Source organism: Canis lupus, chromosome 19 (assembly GCF_048164855.1).
Source record: "Canis lupus baileyi chromosome 19, mCanLup2.hap1, whole genome shotgun sequence".
Classification (NCBI taxonomy): domain Eukaryota; kingdom Metazoa; phylum Chordata; class Mammalia; order Carnivora; family Canidae; genus Canis; species Canis lupus.
Genome location: NC_132856.1, coordinates 18,488,510 through 18,502,072, shown reverse-complemented (window position 1 = coordinate 18,502,072; position 13,563 = coordinate 18,488,510). Strand labels below are relative to the sequence as shown.

At 35.9% G+C, this 13,563-nt stretch overlaps 1 protein-coding gene across 12 annotated transcripts in view; it reads left to right on the top strand.

Moving 5' to 3' along the window:
• CHL1 (cell adhesion molecule L1 like) overlaps positions 1–13,563 on the top strand; it is a 195,456-nt gene that overhangs the window by 43,643 nt on the left and 138,250 nt on the right. For 11 of the 12 annotated variants that reach the window (XM_072785357.1, XM_072785358.1, XM_072785347.1 and 8 more), the window contains one exon: positions 3,686–3,765. The exons of the other annotated variant lie outside the window; for it this stretch is intronic. The gene's annotated coding sequence lies outside the window, so the exon portion shown is untranslated. The remainder of the gene's footprint in view (positions 1–3,685; positions 3,766–13,563) is intronic. 12 annotated transcript variants of the gene reach the window in all.

Sequence of the window (13,563 nt, the reverse complement as noted above, 5' to 3'; positions counted from 1 at the left end):
ACCAATGACACTGTGACATATTATCTCTAAATAATTCTTATGCAGCCAACTTTTCCTCCAGGATTGGAAAAGATCACTACTTCCTTTGCTAAGCACCTACTGAAGTCATAGGTTTGCTTTTAGGGGCCACATTGTGTGAAAAATATTATTTTCAAATGCTAAATAACCTGAGCATAAGATGTCTGTATTAGGAAGGCCTGAGGACCTGAGTTTACCTCATTCTGAACAGCTGCTGTAGGTGTGCTGTACATTGAGTGGACAAGTCTCACACGCCTTTAATACCTCTTGCTTTTGAGCAAGTTTCGTTTCTCCCTCTAGTGTGCTTTCTCTCACCTTCTGTGTTTTGTTTCCTTAAGTGAGTCTAGTTTCATTCAATATACCTACACTACGTATTTATGTTTTTTTCACTCATGATTCTTTCTTCACCCAGCAAAAAAGCAAACAACAAACAAGGACCCAAAGGCCCATTTTGCTTTAATATACTTCAAAATTCTTTAGATTTTCCTGTTAGTATTTCTATTATTCCTCCCTTTGCATTTGGTAGGTATATTTATTCAGATCTCTTAAGTAAAGAAGACTTGGGGACTTTGGAAGAAGAAACAACTACACACTAAGAATAGAAAATAAGATATTGGTATCTGTATCAGTGATGGTGGAAGAAAGGGTAAAGGCTTATAGATTAAATAATTCAAAGGATTATATACCCTGATAAATACCATAGAAGTAAAATGAGAAAGACATTTTCTTGGACTACTGTATTCTTGTGTGTGTGTGTGCATACCCTTATCATTAAAAATGTTTGAGCCTGTATCTCCAGTGTGTGTGTGTGTGTGTGTGTGTATACATATATATATATATATCCCAATTGTATAGATACATAGTATGCTAAATATTACTATAAGAAAACAGAAAACAAGAATTAGAATAAGATTATTTTAAAATAATGTGTATACACATATGTATATATAGGTATTGTGATATCAACATAAAAGTTTTAGTATATATTATAATTTCAAATATATGTATAATTGTTGCATTCTAAAGGTTTGTCCATGTAGCCCATTTTAGAGATCATACCTACAACATGAAGTAATGAAAGACCTAATAATAAGTAATCCTTTATATATACACCAATGCCATACACACACACACACACACACACACACACAGTTGCAAAGAACTGGATTAGTTGCAAAGAACTTATATCCATGATTAATGGCAATGCTTTCTCAACCAAAGTTGAATGAAGCAGATGAGAGCTCAGCAGGCATATGCTGCTGCTGTGAGCATACAAATAAGTTTGATCAGTAGCTACAGTCTTCATGCCTAATGCCAAACAGTCTTGAAAATGCTAAGCAAGAGTGTGGATAATTCAGCATGGGCACTGGTCCCTGTTGTCATGGATGTTATTGACAGTGTTAAGAAGATGGGAGCCACTAGAAAGAGCCACCTGTGGTAGGTATATGACATGGATGGGTTTTGGAGAGATGTCTCAGAGAGATTTAATATTGGAACTATCAAAGTGGCTCACTGACTATAGAATGTACCTGACTTGTGACATTCTTTATCACTGGGATAAATAGAGGACATCTTTTTTTTTTAAGATTTTATTTATTCATGAGAAACACACAGAGAGAGAGACAGAGACATAGAGGGAGAAGCAGGCTCTTTGCAGGGAGCCCGATGTGGGAATCAATCCCCTGACCCAGAATCTCACCCTGAGCTGAAGGCAGTTGCTCAACCGCTGAGCCACCCAGGCATCCTAATAGAGGATATCCTATATCACATCATTTAAGTTCAGCTTCAGTCAATAGGGCAGGACATCAGCAGATTCCATTTGGAATCAACATGCAAATATTTCATTTCTTCTTGTCCCTGTTGAATGACTGTTGTAACACATTGAAGATGCTGGACACAACAAAAAGATGGAAATTTTCTGTGCTCCTCCAGTTTGGTCAATCTCTTCTATTAGTCTGTAGAACTCAATAAACACAGAAATACTCTAGCAATGTGTACTATGGATCCACTGATTGGGAGCCATATTAAATGTTTTATGCATTGTTAGTCTTCCATAAACAATCCTGTGTGTTATAATAATACAGAATAATAATGGTGTCAAAAGTAGGCCTAAAGGGTTTGAAATGAGGCCACTAAACAAAAAGTATATTGGGCACAGTCTGTGCAGTGTGTCACTTGGTCAATTGGACAGCAGTAGGGACTATTTTTATATATGCCAGGGTAAAATTTGTTCTTCAGTGTATTGGTGTGAAGTTCTCTGGAAGGCATTGCAATCTGTTTATAACTTTTTGGCAACAGCTTTTGGAATAAGGCCAAAGATACTGTCAAATAATGCAAAGAAACGGAAATGAATTGCTTGAATATTTTAACCATTCTTCTCTTTCCTAGGGCCAAAAAATGTAGTTTTATAACTATCTTTAATTAGTAATGTCTACGAGAATGAGTTAGACTTACTAGATGGAATTTAGCTCATCTGAATTATGCTCATGAAGTTATGACAACTGGTATGCAAAACCAGTTCTTTGACTTTTTTTGACTATCCTTATGCTCAACAGAAAATCTTAGCTCTTCAAAGGTGTACTTATGGGACAGCATCTGAAAAAAAAAGGCTTATAAGCAATCTTTGAGGGATTGGGAGCCAATCCTCAAATTATCCAAGAATTAACAGTAAAAAGATTGTGTATATTGGTTGAAATTCTCTTTCTTTCTTTCTTTCTTTCTTTCTTTCTTTCTTTCTTTCTTTCTTTTTCTTTCTTTCTTTCTCTCTCTCTCTTTCTTTCTCTTTCTTTCTTTCTTTCTTTCTTTCTTTCTTTCTTTCTTTCTTCTTTCTTCTTTCTTTCTTTCTTTTTTTTTCTTCTTTCTTTCTTTCTCCTTTCTTTTCTTTTTAAGAGGGGAGCCTTGGAAGTAGAGCTAGGTGAGAGCTAGTCTCTTGAATTGAAGGCTTATGTTAACTGTGTAATTCATAGAGTTCTGGTCTTAGAGAGTGCTTCCTGAGAGAGCTCTCATCAGTTCGGTCTATACTGTTTTATGTTGACACATTGGTCACAGCCTCAGACAAAAGCAAGTGGATATTGTAAAGAACAGTTCATAGAGGACTGCCAAGTAGAAATTCCTACAAACTGTGGTCTGTTGCAAAATACTTGGATTTGTGAGGGAAGACATGTCAATAATTTTTTCAATGAGAAGTATAATTATGTGGCTGTTTTCTGTGAGTCTGCCCTCTCTGCTTCATTTATTCATAGATAGGAATCTATAGGATGTTTTCTATAGTAACAGAACAGTGTTATGATTTAGGAATTTGGGGATTTGGGGGGGAGGGTGGAGAGAAAGAAAAATTAAACCCATATTTTTTAACAGGGAAAAGATAAACATGAATTTAAAAGTGTTTTTAAATTTTTTAAGATTTATTTTAGAAAGATAGAAAGCGTGCATGTGTGCAAGTGGGAGGCAGCAGGGGAGGAGAGGGAGTAGGAGAGAGAGGATCCTCAGCTGACTCCCAGCTGAGCATGGAACCCTATGCAGGGCTCACTCTCACAACCCTGAGATCATGACCTGAGCCAAAATTAAGAGTCAGCCACTTAACTGACTGAGCCACCCAGGTGCCCCTAAAAGTGTTTTCTTAGATGAAAATTGTCTCCATAACTATAACTTTCAAATCTATCTCCAGGTGCTGTAAACTACAAACAATGATCCCATCTTAATACTGCAGACGTATCGTAGTAGAACTAAGAGGAACTTAACTTACTGGTAAGAATATTTTTCTTAATTATTTGCCTTAAGCATTTTTGAAAGCATTTAATCATTGCAATGCATGGTAGAAGAGTGTAGCCAGAGGGAGTGACACAAAGAATAGACCAGATATATGACATGTAAAGATGGTAGTGGTTGTTAAGTTTCATTAAAATGCCGGCTTATTTTTGAAAGGACAAAATTCTTAACTAAAAAATACTTTTCTGTTAGCTGACCTTTTGGCATATTTGAAGGTTGCATCCTGGTATTTATCCAAACATCATTTTTTTATAGAATATTAATTTCAACATTGGGATCTGAGAAGGTTGGCTTCTTAAGAGTTTTAGTGAGAAAACCTGTGTTTTCACTGGTCAAACAGAGCTCACCCCTTTATGGTCTGAAGGGCTTTCAGCTTCAGTAACTGTCCCTTGGATTTGGATCAATGTGAAATCTGACCTGAATCCTCCTTTGGAGTTTTTTTCAAATTCTTTGTGCAGTACCAGGCTGAATAGTAACTAATTTCAAAGAGCTTGGAAGAGTGAGAAAAATCCACTTTCCAGGGCCAGACACACAGTGATGTGGTTATGGGGAAGCTATTTCAGCCCTTTTAAACCTCTATTTCCTAGTTCATAAAATTGAAATAATATTAATTGTAATTGCCTATAGATACAGGTTAAGTTGGATTATTTTGATAAACTTATTAGCGCTGTGAGTAGTCCATAACATTGTTTGATAAATGTTAACAATTAATATCGTTATTAGTTTTTAAAGACAAAGTGATTTAAGAAAAAAGTGGTATCTTTTCCCCAATTATTGGGGGAAAGGACTCAGAATCAAGGTGTTTCATCCCTTTCCACTTTATTTTCAACTGCTTCTTCATTATTTTATAGTTACTAAGATCCTAGTTTATAACCAGCATATAGAAAGATTCTGCATACACCAGATAGTATCTTAGTTCTTCAGGAGTACATAGTTTGTTGGTAATGAAATGTGCTCTTGAGAAACTAACAATAATATTATTTTTTATTGTCTTTGAGAATAAGTGAGGAAATCGTATGTATGTGTGTTTTGAATAAATTTGGTCTCTTTGTCTCATGTACTGGAGTGGCATTGTTCCTCTACCATATTTAGATCCTTCCTTTGGAGCTGGCTTCAAGAGGGCTATCCTGCACAGGGTTTCCGATTCTGTTTACAGGTCTACTGGATGATTAAAAAGCATCTGTGACATACACTCATATTCTTGGAGAAAACCCTTCCTGAAATCTAATTAATCAAATCCTTTGATGATTACTGGTAATGAGGGGTACGTTTATTGTGTTAAAACACTGTATGATCTCATCCTAAATAAATTTCTAATTTATAAGAAACCTTATGTAAATCATTTCAGAAATTAAAGGATGAAATACAATGTCCAGGGTATTAAATTTTTAGAAAGTTGTTATCACACTACCATGGGAAACCTTAATTGTGGTTGTATCATGATGATGTCTTAATAATTGTGTCTTTTGACATCCTGAAAATGGTTGGCAGCCTGCAAAACAGCTATTCATTAAAAACAATTCACCCTTCCCTCTATTTTATTGAAATATGTTCATTTCCTTGTTTTCCTTGATGAATGATCACATTATTACTTTGTTCTACAAAATCAGTTCTCTTGCCATCAGTTTTCATTGTAGTGCTTGAGAAATTTAGCTTTTGTGTCTTCCAGGAAGTATTTATGAAATCATAGTCCTTGGACATGTATTCTCTCCCCCTGCACAGACATTCAAGTATCAATTTTCTTTTGAAAAATTTTTATTTGGAGTCCCTCCCCTTCCAGAGACCCTCTCAAAAATTAAAAAAAAAAAAGTAGTGAAATGATTTCCAAGGCCCTGATTAGACTATAATATATGAGTTCTAATTTTGCTCTTTTTGCTGTTTTCTAACACCCAGATTTATCTGAACTGGTTCACAGCCCAATCTGTGTTTAAGTGTTAGAAATTTTATGAGCTTGAGTTTGTACATAGCAGATTAAGTCCACCTATACATTTCAATTGTTATCATATCTATGTATAATTTATCTAAAGATGATATTATCCATACATCTTAACAGAAGCCTTAAGTAGTTGAATGACAGAGACTATATTTTTGCAGTAGAAGGTCACATAAAATATATGGGCTTTGTTAAATATGGTGTGTCATCTTGGGTCACCTGCTGAGACTGGTTGATGGTACTTATCTCTACACACCGCTCCTCCTACTGATTTATGGGCTCAGGTGGGTCCTATTATATCAAAGACTAGGCTGCATGCCCTGGGAAGTAAGGGAGAGTAGTATTTTAAGTCCTAGCAAAGTGCTATTATGTGAGAGAAGATTAGAGCTGCCAACTCTTGCTGGCCTGTGAAGTTTTCATAAAGGTGTTGATTATTTTCCAGTGACGTCCAGATCCACTGTCAGAGACCACTCACATGTTCAGTTATGTCACGACTTGGCTCCTATACTCTGTAGAGGACAAGATATAATGACCTTTTGTTTTTGAAATGTTCTCAGTGCAATGTGCCATATACACTGCATATGATGGTGAATTTTTTGTGTCAGCTTAACGAGGGCTAAGGGATGCCCAGACAGCTGGTAAAATATTATTTCTGGGTGTGTCTGTGAATCTGTTTCCAGAAGACATTATTAGCATTTGAATTGGTAGATTGAATAGAGAAGATCTCCCTCACCAATATCTGTGGGCATCATCCAATTCATTGAGGGACCTGAATAGAACAAAAAAAAAAAAGCAGAAGTGTGGATCTATTTGTTCTGTATTTGAGCTGGGATGGCCATATTCTGTCCAATATTGGTTCCCAAGCCTTTGGAATTATACTGAATTGCACCACTGGCTTTGCTGGTTCTCTGGATTGTAGACAGCAGATCATGGGATTTTTCAGCTTTCATAATATCATATGAGCCAACTCCTACAATAAATCTCTTTATATTTATCTGTATATCCTGTTCATTGCGATTCTCTGGAAATCCTATTACCCTGCACAAGCGCAGCTTACTTGGCTGATCCTACCTCTTTCTTGTTTTGTGTTTATATGCCCTCAACTCAATTGCAATTAATTGTTCACATATCTGTCTTATGAATATATCTTTGAGGGCAATGCCCAGTTCAAATACATATTTTTACTGTCAACCCTGGGTGTAGAACCTAGCACACACTAGATGCTTTATAAAGATGGGGGCAGAAAGAAAAAAGAATGAAGGGAGGGGAACATTATCCTGAGAGATCACTCCTTGGAAACTTTCTATGCTAAATTCCAGAGTTGCTTTTCTAGGTTCTATAATCTAGACAATATTCTTAGGAGTTTCTAGTCTCAAACTTGGTTTCATTTTTTTTTTAAGATTTTATTTATTTATTTGAGGAAGAATGAGAGAGAGATAATGCACAGAGGGAGAGGGAGAAGCAGACTCCCCACTGAGCAGGGACCCTCCCCCCACCCCCAGCCCAACATGGGGCTCCATTCCAGGACCCTGGGATAACAACCCAAGCTGAAGGCAGACACCCAAGCACCCCTAAACATGATTTCTGATGAATTTTAATTTTCCCTTAACTCTTATCTCTCTGATATCCCTACCTGGTCTGTTATTAGCATATAGCTAATTCACTTCAGGACAATTAGGAAGTAGAAGTAAAAGCAGGGAAATCTCTCTCAAGAAAGCCTAAGTGGTGGGGCGCCTGAGTGGCTCAGTTGGTTAAGCATCTAACTCTTGATTTTGGGACAGGTCATTATCTCAGGTTCATGAAATCAAGTCTCAGTTTGGGCATCTCAGCATGATTGATCTTATCTCTCCTTCTCCTTCTGCCCCTCCCCCCTGTTTGCACTCTCTCTTAATTAATTAATTAATTAAATCTTAGGGGGAAAAAAAAAAAAAAAGAAAGCCTAAGTGGAAGATAAGTAAAATCAACCTCCTCAGAAAAAGTTCTTCTTCTTTTGCATAATTGTTAATTTTTCAGCATCTTTTGAAATGAGATATTCAAAAGTAATAAGATTTCTTTAGATGCTAGAATATTTTGCATACATAATTTTCATATTTCAAAATGATGATACTAAACAGTATCCTGTTTCTTTTCCTTTTATCCCTTTCTTTTCAATGATATAAGCACATCAGAACTAACTCTGTGCCCTTGTCCAGAATTAATCATTCCTATCCATATTTGATGTTTACACCTTTTAAATATTTATGGGTTGTTGTGTTCCTTTATTGTTGTTTACCCACTCTGGGACATTTAAAAGCCTTACATTTCCTCCTTAGCCAAGCACTCCATTCCCTTCATCATTCTCTTGGCTGTTCTTTGGACCACCTCCAATTTGCATACATAATTTTGGTATTGAGGTGCCAAAAATACGTTTGTTTCAACTGGAGTCTTATTGGATTTGCTTTCACTCAAATTATGTACACAAATAAATGTGATCTCTAAGCCATGAAAACTCAGTAAGGACTCCAAAGAGAAGCTAGGATATATAGACATGCTGTTAAAATACTATAGGAAGATTTTAAGTGAATGAGGAAATGGCATCTCAAAATCAAATGATCAGGAATGAGCAGTGTGTGAAAAATTCTGTTTGTAAGTCCAGGTCTGTGTTGTTTTGCAGATTTTTGTTGTAACTGCCCGTCTGTTGTTTTTTAAGACTATAGTAGGGTTAGATTCAGTCTTACAGCCATTTCCTAATTAAAAAACATAGTATCTTTTTAAAAAAGATTTTATGTATTTATCTGACAGAAAGAGAGAAAGGGAGAGAGCACAAGCCAGGGGGCAAGGGTAGAGGGAAAGAGGGAAGCAGGCTCTGCTCCCCACTGAGCAGAGAGACCAATGTGGGGCTCTGATCCTAGGACCCTGGGATCATGACCTGAGCTGAAAGCAGATGCTTAACTATCTGAGCCACCCAGGTGTCCCCATTTCCTAATTTTTTAATTTATTTTTTCTTTCTTGGTAATTTCAGAAGGCAGAGTCCTTTATCAGTAGGAAAACAGTTGCTATTTCATTGCAGAGAGAAGACTGAAGTAAAATAACCATTAAAATATTCAAGGCAAAGAGACACTGAAACCCAGGGAAACTTGTGTGATTTTTTAAAATAAATGGATACTTTGAATCCTATATTGTTATTTAAAAGGACTTTTCAAGTAGCAATGTGACGCACTGCACAAATAAGATATCAATGGAATTATATAGCACAACCAAATAAATGACTTACAGTGAAATCCACTGAGGAGAGGAAATTGTGTTTTCTCAACAAAATGCCATTTTTGCCCTAAGGCATTTCATATTGGGGGAAAATATCCTGTATAACATTGACACAAATCATAGGCATCTCCCGTAAACAGCATTTTTTATTGAACTGCACACATGTGCGAAAATTTGAGGCCTTAGAGAAGAAACAAACCAATGAAATACATCACTGCTATCACCACCTGAAACTAGGGAGGGCGACAGGAGCAGACACATTTCAGAGCCTAGTGATGAAGCAGGGAATTAAGAAGTAAATCAAAGCTTCTGATCAAAGGCTAATTTAGTCTGGCATAAATGATCCTACAGTGGAAGGAAGCCTCATGCACAGAGATCAAAGATTAGTGCCACTACACACGCCACAACATTCTCTGCAAAGGGGCAAGAGAAAGCACGAGAAGGAAGGGGAAAGAAGAAATACATCAAAGCATTCTAAGAATCCCGTGCAATATAATCTCCCTTTCTCAGTACAGCATGCATTATTTTGAAAAATGAAAATGAATCTGGCTCATTTTTTATGGTATGTTTGTGTTCTACTTTTGAAATAGTGAGTAGCTGCTACTGTTCCATGTGTAAATTGACAGTGAAAGTAAAATAAATCTTATCAATTGCTTTTCCATTATCTAATAAAAGATGCTTCATTCATTTGTAGGAATTAGACATTTTTTACAGCATTCATTCATTCAACAATTACTTTTGTTTAACTGTTGAAAGCCAGTTGAGGATACAGTAGCAAACTAAAACAGACACAGTTTTTACTCTCATGAAGCTTACAATCCACTAAGGTAAGCAGATATTAATCAGGTTATTATGCAAACAAATGTAAAATTGTTGCTCTGAGACCTAGAAAGGAGTCAAAGATAGATTTGGCCTATGGTTAGAGAGTGATTCTTTGAGGAATTGGTGTCTGATCAGACGTAGAAAGTAAACTGGGAAAGAAGGTAAGGTAAGAAGGATGCATTTTGTTAGAGAACTTTATTAATGTGCTTTCATTTATCTGCGGGGGTGGGGGGTGTTGCTGGTGATGGCAGTGGAGAGTCAGTCCAGCTACGGTGCTGAGAATAGTGCTTAAATATTACTGCTTAAAAAAATGGATTTTAGTGCCAAAAGAATTTGAGTTCTAGCCCTAATTCAACATCTCAGTTGAATATTTTTGACATATTAGTCAACGTTTCTGAACCTCAGCTGCTGATCATAATCCTTGTCTCAGAATTGTCTTAATAAATGTTAGCTATCATCACCATCATCGTCGTCGTCATCATCATCACCACTACCATTCTTACCTGGGGGATTAGCACAGATTTGTGGTATGATTTTAGGCATATCATTTCATTACTTTGAGTTTCAACTTCATACTTCCATAAAAAGGGGGATGTTGGATTAAATGGTTTAAAGATTCCTTCTTGCATTTCCCATGCGAATCTACAGCTGGAAATTTCAGTCCATATATGGGAAGCTTATAACCTGGCAGGTTAGGAAAATTAGACTTTGTTTAAAAGCAGACTTTTTTAAAAAATTCAATTAACATACAGTGTATTATTAGTTTCAGAGGTAGAGGTCGGTAATTCATCAGTCTTATATAATACACTTAGTGCTCATTACATCACATGCCCATCACCCAGTTACCCCATCCCTCTGACACCCCTCCATCCCTAGCAGCTCTCAGGTTGTTTCATATGATTAAGAGTCTCTGATGGTCTCTCTCTCTGATTTCATCTTGTTTTATTTTTTCCCTCCCTTCCTCTATGATCTTGTTTTTTTTTTTTTTAATTGGAGTTCAATTTGCCAACATTTAGCATAACACCCAGTGCTCATCCCACCAAGTGCCCTCCTCAGTGCCCATCACCCAGTCACCCCAATCCCCTACCCACCTCCCTTTCCATTACCCCTTGTTCATTTCCTAGAGTTAGGTGTGTCTCATGTTTTGTCACCCTCACTGATATTTTCACTCATTTTCTCTCCTTTCCCTTTATTCCCTTTCACTAATTTTTATATTCCCCAAATGAAGGAGACCATATAATGTTTGTCCTTTTCTGATTGACTTATTTCACTTACCATAATACCCTCCAGTTCCATCCACGTTGAAGCAAATGGTGGGTATTTGTCGTTTCTAATGGCTGAGTAATATTCCATTGTATACATAGACCACATCTTCTTTATATGATCCAGTTTTGTTTCTTAGATTCCACATGAGTGAATTCATATGATAATCATCTTTCTTTGATTGAATTATTTCACTTAGCGTAATACCCTCTAGTTCCATCCACATCATTACAAATGGCAAGATTTTTTTTTTCTTTTCTTTCTGAGGGCTGAGTAGTATTTTATTTTATATATATATATATATATAATAAAAAAATATATATATAAATATATATATACCACATCTTTTTTATCTGCTCATCTGTCAGTGGACATCTAAGCTCTTTCCATAGTTTGGCTTTTGTGGACATTGCTGCTATGAACATTGGCATGCAGATGCCCCTTCAGATCCCTACATTTGTACCTTTGAGGTAAATACCTAGCAGTGACAATTGCTGGGTCATAGGTAGCTCTATTTTCAACTTTTTGAGGAACCTCCATACTGTTCTCCAGAGTGGCTGTACCAGCTTGCATTCCCACCAACAGTGTACGAGGGTTCCCCCTTCTCTGCATCCTTGCCAACATCTGTCATTTCCTGACTTGTTAATTTTAGCCATTCTGAATGGTGTGAGGTGGTATCTTATTGTGGTTTTGATTTGTATTGTGGAAGTAGACTTTGAAAGGAAACACAATCCCACTTTTTAGCAACTTTACTTACATTTCTTTAATACACATTTTAGAAATTTCTATTATCTTAGATTAAATGTTATAGCACACATTTCTTCTGCTAAAAGGCCTTTAAAGTGTTTCGGTGGGACATTTAATTTCCCATTACGGCTGGTTTCTCAAATCATTCCCTTTGTAATTGTCACATTTTTACAGTCCTATTTAAAATGAATTTAGTTTTCCAACTAAAAATATCAAGCTGAGTTGGAAATTGAAACCCAAGGACTGTAAAATCAAATGATAAAAAATGAGGCTTCAAGCCAAAGTTTTCAACCATCACATCTAGATAGACCACTAGGAAACTGTTCTTTTTATCTTATTAAATGCATAAGAGTACTTCTAAAGTTATTTTGGTCAAATGAAATTTCATAACATTTTTAAATCTAGAAAGGGGAAAATGGTTTATTCTATACCTTGTTAATTATTAAAATCTGTAAATATTTGGCTTGATTGGGGTATCTTCTTGAGTGAAGGCACTAAAATTACAATTCTTTCAGCTCTTTACAAAGTTTACTTTTGACTATATTTTGTTAAATATTTAATTTTTTTGTAGCATCACAGATACGTATTTTTTTCCATGTAGTATTTTAAAACTTCATTGCTGTGCTTTGATTGATAAACAGTCTGTTTTCATGTTTATATCTTTACCCTTAAGGGATACATATTAAATGCATTAACTAAGTAGCCCAGATGCTACTGTATCTACAAGTTAGAGAACTGAGATGTTAACTGACTCAAGGTCAACTACATATTTATTGAATGAGAATTACATTTTCTACCTCCCAACTTTTGGAGTAGTACATACTTCACAGTACCTCACTGATTTTCAAATGTTCTCTAAGACCCTACTCAATTGAATGGAAGCATGCAAACCCTGACATGAATCAGATCTGGTTAAATTGGTCAATCATTATCTGATTGGCCTCAATGATTGTAGCATTAAATAGTATTTCACGTTGATTTCCCTTGCTATTTTTTCTTACAATATTTCCCATTTAGTCAGCCTCTGTATTGATATGCTTTTCATTTGTGAGTGTCCAATTATGCCTTCATGTTGGATGGAAGACTGATTAGCATGCATTAATTAAGGTAATGAAATAATTATACTTATTATGATATAACTATATAGTAACCACCATTAGTATGACCTAATTATCTAGTGGTTATGAGCATGTGGTTTGGATATCTGATTAAAGTGAGCTTGAATTTGACCTTCAGTATGTACTATTAATGTGTGCTCATGCAAGTTAATCTCCTTGAGCCTTAGTTTTTTCATCAGTAAAGAGATGATAGTACTTAGAGTTTGTTTTTTAATAGATAAGTTATTTAACTTATATTTTATACATGATAAAAGCTCCATAGTTATTACTAACATTAATTTTATTGCCCTAGTCATAAGGAGACACACACACACACACACACTCACACACATAAAATTATGAGACAGTCATGTTCCCATAGCACCACAGTTTTAGAGGTGGGAAGGTAATGCAAATTTGGTCGTAATGAGTTCTTCGCTGAGGATTTATTAAACTCAAGCTGGAATAACAAGCTGGTCACAACAAATAATGCTGTATATAAGCAAGACAGAAACAATAGTAAAGCAAGACAGCATTGATGGTGTTTGGATTCCAGAGTCCAGAGGTCCCTGGGGCTAATTCTTTCACTGGCTTTTCTCTAGTTTTTGTTTATAGGCCAATAAATTCCACTTAATTAAGTTAGTTTGTTTTGGATTTTTGTGACCCACTAAT